Source organism: Lynx canadensis, chromosome C1, assembly GCF_007474595.2.
Source record: "Lynx canadensis isolate LIC74 chromosome C1, mLynCan4.pri.v2, whole genome shotgun sequence".
In the NCBI taxonomy this organism is placed as follows: Eukaryota; Metazoa; Chordata; class Mammalia; order Carnivora; family Felidae; genus Lynx; species Lynx canadensis.
The window spans coordinates 168766791-168789026 of record NC_044310.1 but is presented as its reverse complement, the minus strand read 5'-3'; positions in this window follow the sequence as shown (position 1 = coordinate 168789026).

The window sequence follows — 22236 nt, the reverse complement described above, 5'->3', positions numbered from 1 at the left end:
GTGTTTCTCTCTCTCTGCTCTTCCCCCACTTGTGCTCTGTCTCTCTCTCTCTCAAAAATAAATAAACATTTAAAAAATCTAAAATTAAATTAAAAAAATTAAAAAGCAAAAAGGGGAAAACCCTTGTTGCTATTCTACTTTAACAAACAAAACCTAAAAGCCAAAAACCTAGAAAAATCTTAGATCCTGTCTTTAATTCATATGGAATGTATTTTGATGTAACTTATTAATGAATGAGTAGCATACAAGTGAAGAAAAACAATTTGTAGTTCTGGGGTAAGGAAGGTATATCTAAGCATGGCATATAAAATAGAAAACATTTAAAAGTCGATAAAGAATGAATAATGCAATAAAATAGTAAAAATATGATACTCTAGGAAAAATATTTTCGATAAAACTGACAAAGGGGGACGCCTGGGTGGCTCAGTCACTTAAGTGTCCGACTTTGGCTCGGGTCATGATCTCACGGTTTGTGGGTTCCAGGCCCACGTTGGGCTCTGCTCTGAGAGCAGAGCCTGCTTTGGATTCTGTGTCTCTCTCTCTCTCTCTCTGCCCCTCCCCCACTTGCATCTCAGTGTCTCTCAAAAATGAATAAACATTGAAAAAAAACTGACAAAGGATTATCTTCTTAATTTCTCATATGAAGAAGTTTTATAAATCACTTTTAAACTGAGGAATACATCCACAGAAACATAAAGGTCATGTTAGACAAGAAAATAATCATAAAAAGTACAAATGGTAAGAATTGCAAACATCACAAAACAATGTTTGGTACTTTAAGTATAAAAACAACCTAAACAATAGTGAAATACCATTTTTTACATCATCAGATAAGCAAAGATATTACTCAAAACATGTATTATTAATGGAGGTCATGTTGGTGACATAGATCAAAATTCATAATACTGGCTAGACAGTTTTCCAAAGACAGCAGCACCAATATATATATATATATATATATATATATATATATATATATATATATAAACCATGTCACATATTTCTCTTATAAATGTGACATCAACACTCTCCCATTGAGAGGTAGGGTCTATGTCTCCTCCCCTTGAACCTGGGTGACCTTTGTAACTGCTTCCGTTAACGGAATGTGGCAGAAGTGATGCTGTGTGATTTCCAAGTCTAGGTCATAAAATGCAATATGGTTTCACCTGGCTCTCTTTCTCTTGAGACCCAGCCCCCATCATGTGAAGAGGCTAGGTTCTTAGCCTTTGCCTAGCATCAAGCACCAGACAGCTAGAAATAGGAATAACTGACCAAGCCTTCAGATGACTGCAGACCCTCGGCTCTGGTCTTCCAGCTGAGATCTAGAAATCCTAGAGTACCGGAGAGTCATCCCTAGCATGTGAAATTCTCACCCACAGAAATCATAGGAGATAATAAATGACTCTTGTTAGTTCAAGCCACAAAGTTTTGGGGTGTTTTTAATGCAATCACAGGTAACTAATACCTTTTAGCACCATATGTCAAAAGCCTGAATACAGGGTATGTCTGCTGACTAATTTATTTTGAAGAATCACTAGGACAAGGGCACAAGTAAATGTTTAGAGAAATCGACTACAGCTTCCAATTTTTCACTCTCACAAAGATAATGTCAAACAATTGGGAAATGCTTAAATAAATTATAATATATCCATATAATGGAATACTCTTCAACCATTCAAAATATGTAGTAAATCTGTATTTGACATACAAGTTCTTCATCTATATTTTAAGTAAAAATTTAGATTTCAAAGTATTTTACTTCTAGAATCCCATTCTTTTGGAAAAATTATTCTCTTAATCTAGTAATAGAAAAGTTTTGAAAATAAACATTAAGATTATAATAGTACACGTATTTTATGATCAGTAAAATAAGCTATTTCCTAATTTGGGTATTATAAATAAAAATCACAAAAGACTTATCTCATTTAATACTCACAGATGCTGTGAGATAGGTATTAGTGCTTTTGTTTTCATTTATTTTCTTTATTTTAAAAAATTGTTAATCTTTATTATTTATTTTGAGACAGAGAGAGAGAGAGACAGAGCACAAGCAGGGGAGGGGCAGAGAAAAAGGGAGACAGAATCTGAAGCAGGCTCCAGGCTCTGAGCTGTCAGCACAGAGCCCGACACAGGGCCCGAAACCATGCACCGCGAGATCTGACCCGAGCCAAAGTTGGACACTTAACTGACTGAGCCACCCAGGTGCCCCAAGAGCATCTTTATATTTATTTTGTCAGATAGTTTTCCTGCTTCTGTTGAGATAATAATATGGTTTTATCTTTTATTTTGTCAATGAGAAATATCACGTTGACTGATTTGTGGATATTGAGCCATTATTACATCTCTGAAATAAATTCCACTTGATTGTGGTGAATGATCTTTTTAATATATTTTGGAATTCAGTTTGCTAATATTTTGTTAAGGATTTTTGCATCTATGTTCAACAGGGATCTTGGCCTATAGTTTTTTGTTTTTGTTTCTGTGTAATGTCTTTGTCTGGTTTTGGTATCAAGGCAATGCTGGCCTTTTAGAATGAATTTGAAAACTTCTCTTCTACTATTTGGAATATTTTGAGGAGAACAGGTATTAACTTTTCTTTAAATGTTTGAGGGGCACCTGAGTGGCTCGATTGGTTAAGCGTCTGACTTCAGCTCAGGTCATGATCTCGCCTTGGAGCCTGGATCCTGCTTCAAATTCTGTCTCTGTCTCTCTCTGTCTCTGTCTTTCTCTCTCTCAAGAATAAATAAACATACATACATACATACATACATACATATGTAAACAAATAAGTCTTTGATAGAATACATCTGTGATGCCATCTGATCCTGGACTTTTGCTTTTTGGCAGTTTTTGATTTCCAATTCAGTTTTGTTACTAGCAGTCAATCTGTTAAGATTTTCTATTTCTTCCTGATTCAGTTTTGGGAGATTTTTTTTCTAGGAATTTTTTCATTTCTTCCTCATTGTCCAATTTGTTAACATAATTTTTCATAGTACTCTCTTATAACCCTTTGTATTTCTTTTATTTTTAAATGTTTATTTATTTTGAGAGAGAGCACATGAGCAGGGGAGGAGAAGAGAGAGAGGAAGAGAGAGAATCCATGCTTCAGAGCAGAGCCTAATGCAGGGCTTGAACTCACAAGCCATGAGATCATGATCTGAACCAAAATCAAGAGTCAGATGGTTAACCAACTGAGTAACCCCGGTGCCTCTGCATTTCTGTAGTGGTGTTATTACTTCTCTTCATTTCTGATTTAATTTATTTGAGTTATCTCTTTTTTCTCGATGAGTCTGGCTAAAGCTTTCTCAATTTTGTTTGTCTTTTCAAAGAACCAGCTCTTGGTTTTATTGATCTTTTCTATTGTTTTCTTTAGTCTCTATATCATTTATTTCCTCTGTGATCTTTATTATCTCTGTCCTTCTACTAAATTCAGGTTTGTTTTTTCTTCTTTTTCTATTTTCTCTATATGTACAGTTAGATGGTTATTTGAGGTCTTTCTTTTTCTTTTTTCTTTTTTTGAAGTAGGCCTGTATCACTATAAACTTCCCTGTTAGTATTGCTTTTGCTGAGTGCCAAAAATTTTGGACCATTGTGTTATCATTTTTACTTGTCTATAGGTATTTTTTTATTTATTCTTTATTTCTTCATTGATTCATTGGTTGTTTAGTAACATGTTGTTTAGCTTCCACATGTTTGTGAATTTTGTCTAATTTTTTAGTTTTCATACCATTGCAGTTGGAAAAGATGTTTGATATGATTTCAATCTTCTTAAATTTATGAACACCTGTTTTGTGGCTAACATGTGACCTACCCTGGAGAATGTTCCACGCGCACTTGAAAACAATGTGCATTCTGCTATTTTTGGATGGAATGCTCTGTATATATCTGTTACGTCCATCTGTTCTAATGCATCATTCAAAGCTACTATTTCCTTATTGATTTGCTGTCTGGATGATCTATTCACTGATACAAATGGAGTGTTAAAGCCTCCTACTATTAGTGTATTATTATCAATCTCTCCCTTGTGTGTATTAATATTTGCTTTATGTCTTTATGTGCTCCTATGTTGAGTGTATAGATATTCACAATTGTTATATACTCTTGTTGATTGATCCCTTTATCATTATGTGATTGCCCTTCGTCTCTTGGTTATAATTTTGCTTAAATAGTGCTTTTGTTTTTAAAGAGGTGAGCTTCTTATGACATATTTTAAAAAATTACAAAATGCTGCCCTTGTCCTCACACTCCTTGTACATCTCCTTCCCTATTCCTTATCAAACTGGAAAGTTCCCTTCATTTTCTTAAAGAATGTCTAGTAATATGGGAATAGTAATTTATTTGAAGAACGTGCATAGATACCACCCTGAAAATAAAGGTTATTACATTCTTCCATATCAAAAAAGGCTCTGGATATATTATTATGGCTATTTTATAAATGATAAAATGTCTCAAAAACTCTAACTGGCTTGTTCATCATCAGTCAGAAATTGTTTGAAAATAAGCTAGATATGCCAACTCCAAAATTATCAACTTTGTACTCTATAGCGAAACCCCAACAAAAAGTTTCAAATTTCTATTGTGATATACTAAGTATTATGCAAAGAAATGATACAGTAACGTTGCCATAGACCATTATGGTCTATGTAAATTAGTACTCATTTACTTCATGTAAACAGACCGATGAAGGCAAAAAAAGATAATGATATTACACATTGAATTTTACAAATAGATCATTATAGAGATGATACAATAAAAAAGAAGTTAAGGTTAGTGTTCACTTCAAATCTGTTTTAATTATGTACCAAGTGAATTTATCTATTTAGAAGACTATATCTATGCTGTTTGTTGAATACATTCTACCTACTTTCTACGGTCTAAAATAATAAACATAAGGGACTTATTTCAAACCTTAATAATATAGTACTGGTCCAAGGCATAATTGTTAATTCAGCAAAAATTTGTTTTCAGCATTAATTCATATTTCCTTTATCCTCAGATTTCATTACCTAGACATATGGACATGTGTCTATTTTCCCCACAGGAAAGGCTGACTCTGGCCATAATTACTATTAGTTAAAACACATTGCCTGATAATTCTATATCATAGGCTCAGAAATAACTACAAATTTTGACAATTACAGTTTTAAATTAGCTATCCTGTCTTACAGTATTTGACTGATTTATTATGTTGTTTTAGGATGCTACATGGAATAAGCTATTGAGATTTTTCATAAATACCTTGGTAAGATTTTGCAAAACATTTTCTACCTTAACATAATTTATGTAGAGGTGTGGCATTGATTAGTAAAATGCCTAAGAAATCATCAGCTGTATCTCACATTCTATATAAGGGAGGAAATCGAAGCTCAGAGAATAGCCTTACCATTTGGATCAAACCATTTGGAGCCAGAAACAGAAATTTCCTAAATATTAGTCCTACTTCTTCTCCCCATGGTTCTATTTCCACTCTATGGCAACCATACATCTGCCTAGTTGGATCAGAGAAACCAGCAACTACTTTTAGTCCTCCAGGATAGGAAGTCTGCTGTCTATGGGATATTCAGAACACAGTGGTTGCTAGATTCTAATTACAAGACAGTTCTAAATGTGTTCTAAGGATGTGCTTCATACTATAGGTTGCATCCAAAGCCATTGTTTAATTGAGTGGTTATGGCATCTTCCTAATCATTGCAAATTATTAAGCAGCATGTGGTACAATTGGGACCAGGAAGGCTCAGGTGTAATAAATGATTGTCCTTTAGAGAGTCATTTCTTCATAATAGGGAAGTAATTCATTTAGGGAAATAAAAGAAACTTCAACTGTAGCAATTAAGCATATTGAAAAATCTTTTATACAGAAAATCCTTTGCTTCTTGTCTGAACTAAAACAGAACCAAGACCCATTTCTTAATAGTTTATCAAAACCATGCAAATTCACTTAAGACAATTGTTCTTTGACTCATTATTACATGGTGGCATAAAAACAGCCATTATTTTCCATGAAGAATGTTAAACTTACATTGAAGTATATTTATTTAATTCAGACTTTATCTTCAAATAAAATACAAAAAAAAAAAACAAGCAAATCTAAAAAACTCAAAGGAAAACCTATTAAGTATGATATTATTGGTGTTTAGAGATATATTTAAAAAAGTTGAAAAATCCAGGTATTCATAAAACAGAAGAATTAAAAACTGAATATGATATTAGGAATAAATCTATAGTTGTGACACCAAGATAAGAAGCCAAGGACTATAATGTCAAGCATTTAAGTCTCCCTGGCTCTGTGGTTACCATGTAAGCCTCATGGCTTCAGTGAAACTGATGGCATCCTTGCTTTTCTTTCTTTTCCATTTCTTAAAACCCATATATATCATGTCTGTCATTTCTACTTTTCATACACAATTTCTGAAGCATGTTTTCCTTTTTGACTACATGTTAATTTGTTTTTAATATTTTTTCTAGACAATAATTATAGATGGATATACCAACAATTAGAGCTACATTTTTTGGGGGGTTATCTTATCATCTCAGCATTCTTCAACATTAGTGAATCAATTTTATTCAAAAACATTTTTGTTCACCTTTCTTGAATGAGAAGTGATTTGTGTATACAGTACAATTTAAGGGAATCTCAAGATGGGTAATATTTAAGTCTCCAAAAGAAGAAGAAAGACCAAAAGTTTACACATTACATGCCCTCATTAAAAAAAAAAATCTAACATCTAACATCTGGGCGTCATGATCAGGCATTTAATTAGGCAAAATGAATGTCAAGAATTTCACATGGATTCCATTAATCAGATTTGCTATTACATCATTTGAATTGGAAATCCTTTATTTCTCCCACTTCATAAATATCTCTCAAGGACCTGCCTGGTGGGTGAAAATAGGACATAGAACCTCACATTCCTTTGAAGAAATAGATGCAGATAGGGGCATATGACTGTGAGGCTCTCTGTTCATTATGCATACTTAATGCACTGGACCAGGAGAAAGTAAGTTGTTCTGAAATATACAAGTCCTCACATTCTCTTTAATATGGACTTATTTTCTGAAAAATATTTTGGAGTTGAAAAAAAAATTAATTATGGTACGAGGTCTTGAAAAGATTTCCGAAAACTGGACAACTTAGTACTATGAAATGTCAAATGAACTAACATAATCTTCTACAAATATAGAACCAAGCACATATCTAATATTTACTGAACTCACTAATGATTGAGCCAGCAAGGATGATAAAATTGATCAAAGAATATTTGAGGACTTGGATATTTACAGGGAATGAAGAAGAAAAGTCAGAATAAGATTGCTAGGTTAAATACAAAACAACATAATAGTCTACAGTCAATACAATCACAATATTTTATACCAGGAAGAATTCATTTGTATCTCTACAAAAAAAAATATTATAAATTGATATGAAACTTCACAAAGCCTGGGCCTTAATCATAGTTAACAGTTGAATAAACAAAGCTCCATTCCTCTAGATAATTATCTTTGAGTGGTCCTGTGGATGACATGTCAGTATAACACTGAAAGAACATGCAATCCTACTTCATCTAATTCCTAAGTTTTTGGATAATTTTTCTTAACACCATTAATACTTAGAATGATGATTTTAATATGTCTGGCCAGGTCTATAAAGATCATGTTTATCAAAGAAAACAGATCTGCAATTCATTAGTTGTTATGTATAGTAACCACTGAGCCATTATTTTGTGTTTTTTTAAGGAAAAAAACCTATAAAATCACTCTAAGGCAAATAAAGTGAAGGACATACCACTTTCTAGTAGGCAACATCTCACCCAAGGAATTCTCAATATGATTAACAGCTGATTTCTCACTAGAAACCATTAAGGCCCAAAAAGCTGAGGAATGAATATTCAAAGTGCTGAAAGAAAAGGAATGTCAGCTAAAAATCCTATAACCAGTAAAACTATCCTTCATAAGAGGCATCATTGCCATACTCTCCTTTAGTTCTTTAAATACCATATTTAGAATAGCTGATTTTGTCTAATTAGTCCAATAGCTGAGCTTCTATAGTTCATTTTCTACTGATGGCCTTTTTTCATATCATGAGCCAAATTTATAACTTCTTGGCATGTATCATAAATTTTTGTTGAAAATTTGACATTTTAAATAATACAATGTATGTACTACGGAAATAAGAATCTCTATCTCCCTGGGTTTGTTGTTATTGTTATTTGCTGTTGTTTGGTGACTTTTCTTACCTAATTCCATAAAGTCTGTATTCTTTGTCATTTTTGGCCCCTAAAATCTCTGATCTGTTAGGTTAGCAGTCAGCTCATAATTAGGCAGAGATTTCTTCTAATGCCTAGAACCGGGTGAATCTCCTAATTTTTGAAAAAGGGGTCTATGTGCATATTGGAGTATGCCTTGGTCATTGAGCCAGACAGGTAAGAACTCTGCCTTAGCCATTACTTCCTGCTTGTACAGAACCTCAAGGTCAGCCAGGAGTGAGAACTTAGTGCCTTTTAGGGTTGTTCTTAAAAATTGTACATAGCCCTGGGCACATGCACAACTTTCTAGACTACCAGGGATACGTAACAGCTTGTCCAACCCCCTACATATTTCCCAACTTTTCCTTTTATAAGCTTTCTAGTTAGCCTGTTGTTTGCTCCAAATTTTATCCATGACACTGGATAAAACCACAATATTAACAACTTCCTATATTGCTTTTTTACAAATGCCCCAGAAATTTTTACAAATTCACACCAGTGAATATTCTAGCCAGGCCAAATAAAGAAATTTTGCAGGAGGGGTCCTTCAAGAGAACCACTAGATAGGTCAACTAATGACGGTTCTCTGGGAATGGGACTTTTGGAGGAGCATTAACTGTGTTCTGCTCCTTCTAGTGGCTTCTAGACTGCTGGTTTTCACTGTGATTATGGGCTGTTAGTTTTTGAGGCTATCACTGAGCGGGGGAGTGAAGATAAGAAAAAATGGTAAGTTAAGGGGCACCTGGGTGACTCAGTGGTTAAACATCCGACTTCAGCTCAGGTCATGATCTCACAGTTCATGAGTTCGAGCCCCACATCGGGCTCTGTGCTGACAGCTCGAGCCTGGAGCTTGCTTCAGATTCTGTGTCTCCCTCTCTCTCTGCCCCTCCCCTGCTTGTGTTCTTTCTCTCTCTCTCTCTCTCTCAAAAATAAATAAACTTAAAAAAAAGATAGGGTAAGTTAAGATGCCACAAAACTCACTGCTCTTATCATGATTTAGATGTTTTACTTGAATGACTCTTCTCAAAATGCTAAAATCCTTCAGTTAATTTCCAAAGTTTTGAAAAAGTTGATTCTGATCATTGTTTTCCAGTTTCCTCATTGCTTACACGGAGGAGAAAGTTTTCAGAAGTTCTGGCTCTGCCACGTTGCTGATATCGCCTGATGAGAACTTTTCAAGAGAAGAGCAAAAAGAGGTAAGGTGTAATAAAGGTACGGGAAGAGAAAAATACAAGAAAGCCAAAAGGTGAAAATTACAAGCACCCTATAGTTGCACAGATGTCTCTTCTCTGTATAAAAAGTTATAATTGCTTCTTAATCCCTACCCTACCAGCAGAGTTTCAAGGCCTGAATATTCTTACCCTATGTTAAGCTTGCAACTTTACTGTTCTCTATTTCTCAGAGTGTATCCCCCTTCCAGGACACAGGAAACCACAATGAGCCTCTGTCTCCCCTCCCTGGTCCTGCCTGGCATCCCACCCATGCTGCAGTTTATTGCTTTGGTCCAGGGCACTAGCTAGAGACTGCATGCTGGTTCTGTCTCCTGCTCCCAAGTGAAGGAGAATATGGGCATGAGGGATCCCCTGTGACAGCACCAAAGCAGAGATGGATCGCTGTCCCCTGCCACATTTGGTTGGCTGATTTCTAGCCCAAAGACTTTTTCTTCCTATAGGGACAAAATAAAAGTTTTTTTTCCCATTTTTTTCAGGCTATTAGAATAGACCATTTGAATTGAGTCAGAAACAGTGGAGCAAGGCTACTCTAACCCCAAATCCCCACTGATCAGTAAAACCAGTGACAAGAGAAGTTGTGACCAGTGATAGCACTATGGAAGATTTCAGACCCCACCCACAGGGATAAGAAACCAACGAGAAAGTGCATATTTAAGAACTGGAAGAAAGGATAGATTTGAAGGGAAAAGAGCAAAGTTAAAACGCAGTTCAATAATTCTGTGTTGTTGAATTTGAGCTGGTGCCAAGTGCACACAGGAAGACTTCTTAGTTGTCTGGTTCACAACGGTAATTAGTTATAGTTTTGTTCAAGTTGATAGTTTTACAAAACAGGATATATTAATTCATGTTACATGGGCTAACTGGGGTTGTTTCTAAGTCTTTAGTTAAAGAGAAATTATCCCCTTTATAATAAGCAGAAATATCAAAACCTGAATGTCTTCAACTGGCCATTTGCTGCCATTTTACTACCCAATCAATAATTCCCATTGCATTGGGGTGGCTGGGTGGCTCAGGTTGTTAAGCGTCTGCCTTCAGCTCAGGTCATGATCTCGCCATCCTTGAGTTGGGGCCCTGTGTCGGGCTCTGTGCTGACAGCTCAGAGCCTGAGCCTGTTTCAGAGTCTGTGTCTCCTTCTCTCTGCCCCTCCCCACCCACACTGGGTCCTCTGAAAAAAACGAATAACCTTAAAAAAAATTTTTTAACCTAATTCCCATTGCATTGAGTTTGCTTAAGAACCATCTATCCACTTCTATCATTGATCCTCAACGCTTAATCATTTAGACATTGTAGGGAAACTCCATTTAAATGACCTGGTAACAGGGATTTTTCCTACTTCTTTTGAAAGGTGGGTAAATATTCCATTGACATCTAACAGGGAATCCCTTGGATTTATTGCAGAATAAGACATTTATATTAAAAATTTTGAATCTACACTAGAAAAATACTAATCACTCATTCAGTACTGTAATTCAAAGACCATGTTAAAAGTGTCTCTTTGAAAAATATTAAAAAAATATTAAACATTCCAAATAAATGGAAACAAATATCTCTTTTAAACTCTCTTGGGAAATATACTTTTAAGGAAGTATAAATATTGAACAGTTCATTACCAATGACAATGAGCTACACAGTAATATTACATAAGCAGAGTTGATTAAGAAACTAAAATCTAGCAATTCTAAAACTGATGGGGAGCGCCTGGCTGGTTTAGTCATGGAGCATGCAACTCTTGATCCTGGGGTTATAAGTTCGAGCCCCATGTTGGGTGTAGGGTTTACTCAAAATAAAATCCTTAAGATAGATAGATAGATAGATAGATAATAGATATAGATAAAATATTTATCAAAGAATTCATGTGGTTTTGACATGATCTTAGGTCTTGTTTTTCACCGTACTAGGAAATATCATAATGCATTTTTGTCTTTCCCTTGAAAAATAGACAATTGTTGGAGGCATTACATTGCTTGTATTTTTTTCTTGTGTCTGATTAATCTTGCAATACTCAAAAGGGAAGCAGTTGGGATTATTCTTTATGCTAAATTGATAACCTTAAATTAATTACTGGTGTTGTTTGGAACATGGCTTTTAATCTCTTGATTGAAAAGGACATTAAAACAGATCTTTAGCTCTCTAATGACAGGAAACCCAATATCAGAGTGGATCACAGCGTTGCATATACTTAAGGACATATTCTTAACACAATAAACTAGGAAATGTTATTTTGAGGAAATATCTTGGAGGTACCTATCATTTTTTTTTCAATTATCTCAATAATTTAAGCCACCTCTAAATGCAAATCTGGCCACTTTCATAAAATTTGTTTGCAATTCAAAATTTTATCAGAATGGAAATAGTCAGTGTCTCTCTTGACTACTGAAAAAATGTCAACAAACAGCTGGAAACTAGCAGGGAATGCAACACTACCAACTAAAGTAACAAAGTAAGATTTAAAACAAATTGGTTTCTTAAGAAAACATTATTTTCTACATAATAAATAGACTCTAATGTTATCTGCTACATATTCAAGCGAGCAGAAAGACAATGTTTCCTCAGAGAGCACCCAGCCCAAATATCAGTAGATTATTTGACTATGTGACATCCCCAGAGGCAATTCTGAGCTGAGTCCATAACTGCCTGTGGAGCTCACCAAAAGGCCAGATGTTGCTACTAGAATGTTCCAAGGCTTGGCATCTGGCTTTGGCAAGCCCCAGAGATAGCCTTGGGTCTTGTGTCTATTGCTAAAATAGAAAACGAAAGAAAGTTCCACAGTGGAGTCTAAATGATTTTGAAGAAATATAAAGGAAGGAAAAGTAATTCAAAGTAACACTAGCTTCAGTAAATTATCGGTTTGTCTATACCACTTAAATCTACTGAGAGAATGTCAAAATAGTTTCAAGGCTTGGAAAATCATTTTCATTGACTTTAACTATGTTCCACAGTAATTGTATCAATTGGTGGAATTAGATTCCGGTAACTGAGCATGCACATTTTTCATTAGTGAAAGGAAATAACAGAAAGAAGGTAGTCATAATCTTACTCTCAGACTTTAGGTAGTTTAGTAGAGCATTTTTAAACTATTTTTAATCCCATTTCTATTAATTTAAGGTCTGAACTATAGAAGAAATAATATGGCTGTTGGTGTATAAAAGGAATTATACACCAGTTGTAGATTTATAGGTAGATTCTTAGTTGTAGATTTATAGGTAGATTCTGAGAAATTGCATGGCAGTAATAAGAACCTTGAAAAATTCACACTTTTAAATTTCCTCACCTCTTAGGAATTTGTCCTAAGAAATTAATTAGATACAGGCAAATGATTTATTGAAGGTAAATAGCTAACTACTGACACAAATATCCAGTAATAGGGGAGGTTACACACAATAGGGTATCTGTACCATTAAAATAATTTTAAGGACCCTTTAATGGCGTAGAAAATGCTCATGATATATTAGAGTAGGAGATAAAACTATATAAACAAGAGAAACTCAACTGGAAAAAAGTCAGGTGTATGCTGACTGAAGACTAGAAAAAATATCTGAAAGTATTAGCATATTATGAGGTACAGGTAATGTTTATTTTCCTCTTCTTAGTTTGCATTGTTATGTATTTTGAAAAGACTGTACATAAATTTTAAAAATATTATGCAAATAAAATTAAAGCAATGTGCTTTATTATTGTATTAGCAGAATGTGTATGGTTTGAAAATGCTGAAGATCAACCACAACGTCTTTAAACATGAAACACTAAAAATTCTTTAGCTGTTGGGATTTCTTTTTTGTCTTTACTGAGGACACAGCAACAAATCTGAAGAGGAATTCTGATACTCTTACTCTGATAGGAAACTATACGTGAAAAAGAAAGGAAAAATCCATTTTTAAACTAGAATAACATTTCCGGAATATATATATAGCAGTGCTGCATTAAGAAACAGTTTTCAAAAAGGAAACAATTTCATGATGATAAGTCCCCTCATTATAATATTTGTTTATTTCAATTTATTTCAAATGTTAAATCACTTACAGTGCCCTTCCCAAGATATACACCCTGTCCCATTTCTCCTATACTTAACACTGAAAATTAGTTGTAGCATTCTTACTGGGGTTTTTTTTTAGAGATTTTCAGTATTTCTTATTTTATATTACCCATTTATTTACGTTTAGCGCCTCTTAAGAGTATGTATCATCATATCAATGTATTAGATTATATATATTTGCAAACATACCTGGAACTTGAATACTTGAAGTATTTAATACCAATATCTATGTTTCCATGCAAATCTCGTATTTAATGACAAACATAAAACTCTCCTGCTTCTAATACCCTCTTGGCAGCTGGCTTAGTATTTTACTTACTTGGAGTTTAATTTTCACTGAACAGATTTTTTTTTTAATTCCAAACAAAATCAATGTAATCTATGTTAGATGCTCATTTAGCAATATTTCTGAGAGGTGGGGCTGCCTTTCAACAGTGGCAGCAAGAGAACAATACATTAAATCAGATTCCTTCTCTTTCGGAGGATGGCAGTGTGAGCTCAGCTGGCCCCCAGTCCTCAGCTCAGCCCTCGGCAGAAGCAGTGAATTCAACCATAGCTACGGCAGAGTCTGATCATTCTCCTGATGAAATTACACTGATCTAATTTGCACGCTGTGAAGACATTTGGCACTGGCTGGATCTGAGCCTTGACATCTTCATTGGAACTAAAAGTACACTAAGAAATTGACATTACATTTCACATTCTCTTCTGCCCAGGTTGTGGCATTTCATCCTCTTTAAAGGCATTATTTCAAGAACATTGAATTTGGCTTTGATATGCCTGCCATTTTGCTGGGTAGAACATACTGTGCCAGAAAAAGCTCAGCTGTAATAAAGTTTGGCACCAACAGCCCACCATATACCTGCACCATCCTGTGCAATTTAATTGGCATTCAGTGGGTTGATAAATGGATGTGGCTTAATGAGACAATATACTTGACATATGCAGGACTCTCCTGAGGAATAGGATTCATTTTTTCACTTCACACATCAACATGTTACAGATACCAACACAGTCACCTCTAGCAGTGGTGCTGTAGCCAATGGACGCCCTCCACTGGACTGACCAATAGCATTGTTATCTTCCAACTGTCTCCCTCCTCTCCCCGTCAGTACCAAGCAGAAGACGGCTTTTAAATATCATTGTATTTGTATTTTCCAAGACACAAGGAAGAAGATAACCCCCATGCTTATTTACATAAGTCTGTATTTTCCTAGGAGATCAAACAGCTTTGTGGCCTAAACAGATTAGTTTGACCTGCTATAAAACCGTGACTGTCGTATAAATAAAGTAATAATGAATTCTAGGTACTAACTACTGACATGCAATCATGTATAGGAGCGAGTGGGTGCCATTCTAGCTTCAGAAATGCTAGTTTCAGGGATGAATTAATTAAAACAACAAAGAGACACCATTTTTCACTCCTCAGATTAGCAAAGATTAAAAAGAACCATAACGCTGAGCGTTGGCAGGGGAGCAAGGAAACAGTGCGCCATGCTCTGCTGGTGGGATTCTAAATTAATACAACTTTTCTGGAAGACAAACGGTAATATGTGTCAAAAGCCTTAAAAATGGGCAAAAGAACATTAACTGGGCACTTCCACCTTGGAAATATATCCCCAAAGAAATAAAGATAAATTAAAAAATTAAGATGAATATTCAACAATGATCATTATGCTGATTATAACAGGAAAAATTTTAAAACAATCTAGATGTCTTATGAAATGGAGATTGCCTAAGTAAAATATGGAATACCTATATGCTCGAATGCTCTACAGCCATTAAAATAATGTAGAAATATTTGTCATGAAAACATGTTCTTGATGTCTTTTATGCCAAAGAAGTATTCTAAAACACTAGCTTCATTATTAATCAACTTTTTGTGAAAAATTTATATATAAATGTATCTAAATATTCATACCCAAAAAAAGTCAGGTATCAAAATAGTCACAAGGCTTGCTTGCCTCTGGAGGTGGAGTTAATTAGAGGCCTGTTTTTCTTGATGCTTATTTTTAAATAATTTACTTCAATGATTTAATGAAGATGGCATTTTAAACTTCTCAAGGAATTTCTGACAACTCCTTTCGGAAACTCTTTTACCATGTCATAAGTCAAATTCAATTCTCGTAGTTCCAGGTCATTTAATATTGTGTTGAATAGCTGTTCAGATAGATAATCCATCTTGGACAAATGAAGTTTCTTTCCACCTCCAGTTTCCTGGGATTTCTCCTTTCACTAGTAACAGCTTAGTAGTAGAGAGCAGCATATTTTTAAGGACGCAATTGACATTCAAAAGACTTCTGGAGTTTACAACTTGCAGCAACAATCCTTATTAACTGGAAACAGCTTTGGTCTCATTTTTTTGTTTTTACAGTGCTGATGATTTTTTTTGAAAGAGAGAAAAAATTAGAAAATAAGGATGCAGACATGAAAAGGCTATTTGTGAAGGCCCCATAGGAACCATATCGTGCCTGGCAATAGGGAAGATTGGGAGATTGGGTACCTGCCTTCAAGTCTGCCCAGGCAAATAGAAAAGGAAAGGTAATCGGGATGGAATGAAAGTGCTTCAAGGGGCAGATCAGCTTAGGGGAGCCAAAGTGCTCCATAAAGACCAATTGGAAGATTCGGTTAGCGTTTCAACCCAGGCAGGGTGAGGCTCCATGTGAACGGCGTCCAGGGCAGCTGCGCCGCTGGCAGCCTCGCTGTCCTCGGCGTCCCCACACTACCTGCCTCTGGCTTCCTTCCTGCCTCTGAGCTGGGGAGGACGCCCACGAGCCACTGCTCCTCATTTCAACTGGGTGCCAGTTTGATGCTCTCCATTCTGCTCCAAAGGAAGTTCCAACATGCAAATAAGCCCAAGGAAATGAAAAAATGAAACGGTGTGTGACAGTTTCTAATTACTGCATAAAAACAACATATGGAAACTTCATTGTCCATTTCATCGCCCAACATGTACCATCAAGTCAGACTTCTTTTACTCAAATCACTCTCTCGAGCATTTGGACCTGGTTTATTTACTTCAATCAGGTTTTTGTTTTTGTTTTTGTTTCGTTTTGTTTTGTTTTTATTTCTGATGGGGATAATAGTATTTGTTTTTTAATTTTAAACATCTCGATTGTTGGGAGGTTTTTATAACCTTGCTCTATTTTCTTTTTTTCTCGTTGTATTCTAGTTAGTTAATTCTATTCCCTGGAGTTACCTACAACCTGGATTGAAGTTGTCCATTCTTCAAAAGTTGAAATTAACTATCCCTAAGTACCTTTTATAAATGCTTGAATGGGCCCCTAATCACTTATTAGAGGAGGCACGAGGACTGATTCAGCACTTGTAGTCTGCTTCAATGTTCTAAAGGCATATGAATGGGAGGTCAGAAAAGAAAAATCAAGCAGGCAATGTTTGGTGACCTAAAAAAATAACAATAAGGCAAATGAGTGAAAACAATGTGCTGAGGTAGAAGGCTGGATCCAGAGTCAAGAGATGTGGGGTCTGTCCCCTGCTTTGTCACAATTATACCTGTGTGATCCAAAGCAAGTTCTTACCTTCCTCATCTGCTTTGAAATAGGATTTGGACTATAAGATTTCTAAGATTTGTTTCCTCTTTCCTGCCTTCTCAGCCTGTATAGAATGATTTCAGTACTATCTGTTTTCTGTACAAAACACTGCTCACCAAAGGTTGCTTGCATTTAAATGCTAACCTTGGAGTAAAGTTTAAAAGTCGAGGCAAGACCAAAGAAGCAAGGCATATATCAAGTGCCCGTTTGCTAAAAGCAAAACCTTCCAGTTTCTCCTCTCATCCCCCCTGGCCACAGAAGCAGAGTCGGTTAATGAATCAGAAAAAAGCTGGTTACCAGATGTCCTGGCTTATTAACACGCACATCGCATTCTGTAATGGCATTCAAGAGCAAGCTGTGTGGAACCGAGAGATGGCAAAGGCAAAGTTCTCCTCTCAGATGAGCTTCACAATGTGAATATGTTTTGATAAATTTCAGGAGTGGTTGCTACACAAGTTCATTTCGGCCATTGTCAGGCATTCTATCTAGCGGAGGCTTGCCTGGGTTATAAGGGCCTCTTCTCGGAGGTCATGGGATAGCATGCCTCTCTCAGACCTTCCTCCTTCCTCTGATCTGTGCAGAATTGCTGACGTGATCTCTTATATGTGGAAAGGAAGACAACAATAATAAACTTAGGAGCAATGCAAAGGAAAAGCCAATTCTGTTTGATTGGTTTTCACCACAGCTAATTTTAAAGCCACCCATTGTTCAGCTCTGCAGTCTAATTTTATGTTAATATCCTGAAAGTTGTCAAATCTTGGCAAAACCTATGCATAAATTACACAGAAAGTAGCTCACAGGAGGGGGAAAAGTAATGACTGTCATGGTTAGCCAAACCCATTAATAGTCTGACAAGCAATAACCCAGGAGCTCTGGTCAACTGCTGTAGACATCTGTGAAACTTTTGCAATTAATATCATTTTTTTCCTTTTTTTTTTTTTTTGTTATTGTTGTTGAAAGAGGTATCAGCTGTGAAATAGCATGCAACTGACTGATCATTATCAGCTCCGCCTGTAAGAGTTGGGTTTATCATCTCTCTTGGTTGACCATTGCCCTGCTTTTCTCAAAAGGCCACTTCTTTTTTTTTTTTTAAGTAATGCCATGTTTTTTAGCACAAAAATTGATAGTCTCTAGAAAACAGTTACCAATGGTGTGTGGCGACTCAAACAATAAAAAAAATAAAGATGCTTTAGTCTCTAATTTGTTACTGATTTTTCTCCCTGTGAGTTTGGAAAGAAATAAAGATGGAGACTTAAATTCCCTCTTCAAAGCTGCACCCTAGGTCCTAGCCTCGTTGGTAGATCATCTTACTATGCCTTCTCCTACCTTTTTCCATATGTTTTCTGTAGATAAGAGCTTCAGGGAAAAATAAATGTAGCCATCTGATTGATGGCTAAAACATTTTGAATATCACTCCATATGTATGTAGGTACTTGTATAACGTATACACATACAAACCTATTACTCATTTTCCCAGAGTATACTGCTGGTAGAATTAGCTGGGTTTCCAGGTATGCCTATAAAGAAAGGCTTCTCGGTCTTTCCCCAGAGCTGTAATCATTGATGCATCTAGCATCAGTACCCGGCACTGAGTGGATGCTCAAAAGCATTTGTTGAATGAATGGATAGATGGATGGATGGATGTTAGCAGGGTGTTCTCCCACTTATGACCTTGCCTTTGTAGCTTCATTTGTTGATTTTATACAGAAATTTCTTGCTGCTAAAAATCATTTCCTGTGCGTAGCATTTTCTCAGAAAATGCTGACAGAAAGAAGACTTGCTCTTATTAAAGCTTATAAGCAATTTGAAATGTCTGTATTACAGAATCATTTTGTACCCAAACTCTGTGCCAGGACCTGTGCTTGGGGGCGGGTATAAGAAGATGAATAAAACAGTTTCTGCTATCACAGAACTCACAGAATTGTCAGAGGCAGCTGTGTAGAAAGATGATTCCAAATGAAACACAGCACTTGCCATGATATAGGTTTCAACAGACTTCAAGGAGCAGCCCATTCTGCCTGGTATTGCAAGGAAAGGAATCATGATAGACATTTGGGCTGGATCTCAGTAACAAAAAGGACTGGCAAAGAGAGTGAAGAAAGGCTTTCAAGGCTCAAGGTATGCGTGTATCAAGACACAGAGCGGTAAAAGGGCATAGAATTTTAGAAAGTCATGAAATGGTGAGTGGCTAGAAGCAGAGGGCATAGGAAGAAGATGGCAGTTCATCCTGCTGCAATTGGAGGTGAATGGAAGCCTTGAACCAGAGAATCAATGGACAGTAGTGGTCAGGAGAGGTGTGAGGGGGATGGGAGAAGAGAAAGGGGCTGCAGAATCATGATAGGAAGGCCAGTGAGAAAGTCATTCCAATAGCCTCATAGACAGATGATGAGAAAGGAGAAAAGGCAACAGATTCTGAAGAAATTTCTGCAGCAGAACTGTCAAGATTGGGTGATTGACTGCATGTGGCGGTAAAGTAGCTATGACAGAGGAGGACTCCCAGCCTTGTGTAAATAGCGACACCTTTAATTAAGACAGGGACACAGAAAGTGGCTGGTTGGGGTAGACATAGGAGTGAGGAAACCACAAGGATATAGGAGAAGACAACATGTAAATGTTCTGGAGATAAGTCTTAGGAAAATAGTGAGTAGCCATACACCAAACCTTTTCCAATCACCACGGATAAAGCCAAAAAATCAAATGAGAACAAAATAAAATCTAACAGATGCATATCAAAGGCAAATGCAACTGGAAAGCCTTCTGTTTAAGGAAATATCAGGAAGAAAAACAACTAAAATATACAGATAATAATTAGTCCTTTGAACTTACATAAAAAGAGCTCATTAACAGGAAGCTGTTTATATATAGCCTCTGAGCTCTGAGCATTCTGAAATGAGTACTGAATGAAATGTGCAGTCTGACCTATTTCGCCTTCCTTTCCTAAATATTATAGTAACATTTACCAAATGAAAATGATATTTATAAAATATAAAGCCCGAAACAGTCTCAGTCTTCAGTTTGGCAACACATGTGGCTTGCTCTCCAGCCTTGTCAGAACGGAACATATTCTGGACAAATCAAGAAAGAAGAGAGTATTGGAGCAATCACATAAATGAATGCCAGTTGTCTGAAAAACAAGTCTGCTGTCATCTTGGGACACATCATTTTTAGAAACAATGACCCATTTGGCAGCCTCACACATGTTCCCATCTCTGAAGCTTTCCAACATTCCAGGCCTTACTTTATTTAGGTTTGAGATTTTCTTGATTATAAATCTTTGGTGAAGCAAGTGCAGAATCTTAATTCCATTCAGTATTACTCATTCCTTTCACACTATTTTTTTTTTCTCATTGTGTTACTGACCCTTGTTTTACTGCCTCAGAGACCTTGTCTGGGTACCTCATATCAAATGGCAGCAGTGTGGAATGTCTAATTATTTCACTATTGAACTTGTACAGCTGTCCTATGTGGTCTGTTTAGTAGTGCTGGTCCTCTGGCTTTTGAAAACAGCCTTTGTTACATGGCTTTCCTTATTAGAAAAAGTTACATTTTGGCTCAGTCAACATCTGAAGGGCTCTCAGTTAGTGCTGTTCAAAATATTAAGCTCCACTTTTTTTTCATTTTTTAATTGAATTTTTATTGAATACATAGAGTTTATAAAGGGTAGGAAGTCAGATGCCCAAAATCCAGAAAATATTCCACCTGTCTCCCAGCATCTGACACTATCACTTCTTATTAAATTTTGACTTGAAATGGTTCTCTTAGTATGCAGTTAACTCTAAAGTCCAAAGAAATTTCCTGGAGAATCTCTAGCCTGTAGATCTAGGTTGAGAGAGATTCTGGGGAGTTCAATGTTTCCGTTTGGAAAGGGAGGTCAGACTAAGTTTCAGGGAAAGGAAACAGGGTCACAGAAGTAAGAGTGGTAATTCAGTCAGAGAATAGGCCCCTTTGTTGGGGAAGCACAACATGGTAGAGCCATAGAAGCAAAGAGACCCTGTCTTCAGTGAAGGCCTTTGACTTCTGAACTCACCATCTCTTCATCCTTTATGGGGTTTTCTTCAATGTCAATTGCTCTTTTGTACATGTTTGCCTTTTAACCTGATTTCCATCGTAGGGTGATGATTCTACCCTCCCCATATTTAAGATCTTTAGACACAAATAGTCAAAATGATTCCTCCAAGTTCTTTGTAGGAATAGCCTGATAGGCTGTTTAAATTTCTGTTTCATTCAGATGCTCAGTTTTAGTTCTAACTGTATTGCTATGAAATGAATGTAATGTTTTCCCAAATTATTATAACCAGAACTAGTTCGTTCTTCATCTTATAAAATCATTGTCACAACAAAGTCATGTATTAATTCATAATCCTTGGATAGTTATTACCCTGAGACCATCAGAAGTAACAATTTAAAAAAGTTGAATTAACTCTTTCAAAGACAGTTTGCAGATATTTACATAGGCCAAATAAAATAATAAAATGTTAACAGTCCTCCTTTATAATTAAATGAAAACAAAATTTACCACTTTTCGTGCTCCCAAACATCCTTTAGGAAAACACTAAAATTGAAGTCTCTGTTTTCAGATTATGTTTGAACATGAATGAAACAACATTTTGGTTATGTTTTTCTGGTGAAGAAAAACTCAATTTTCAACGCTTAAGAATATTTAGGGGGAAATGATTGTGAATTGTATTTCCCAACTGTATCAGTTAACATGTATTCTTAAGTCTATGGATACATTCAATAAGTTGATGACATCATTGTGTGAGTAAACACATTCTTTTGAAAAATTAGTACATTACAAAATAAAAAATATACAGAATGTACTACAGTAGAGATCCCTTTTTCCCTTTAAGATGAATGGGCTAATTCACAACTTGCTGAGGGTCAACAAGGCCAAATGCTCTGAGCAATGTGGAGAGAAAACCCATAATGAAATGGCTAAAGACTACAAAGGAGTAATTGATTTATAAAGTGTGCAATCTTCTGGTCTCTGCTTTGTATTATGGACATTCCTTTATAACCCCTTTATTTGTGGATCAAGTAAGTCAGCCAAAGTGGCTGCCATGTAGAGGAAGCCTGGGGCCCACATTTGAGCCTCAGATCAGTTTTTTAGTAATTCAAGGTTATAACTTCTCACTTTTCCCACCAAAAATGAAGAAGGACTAGAGAATGCAAGATGC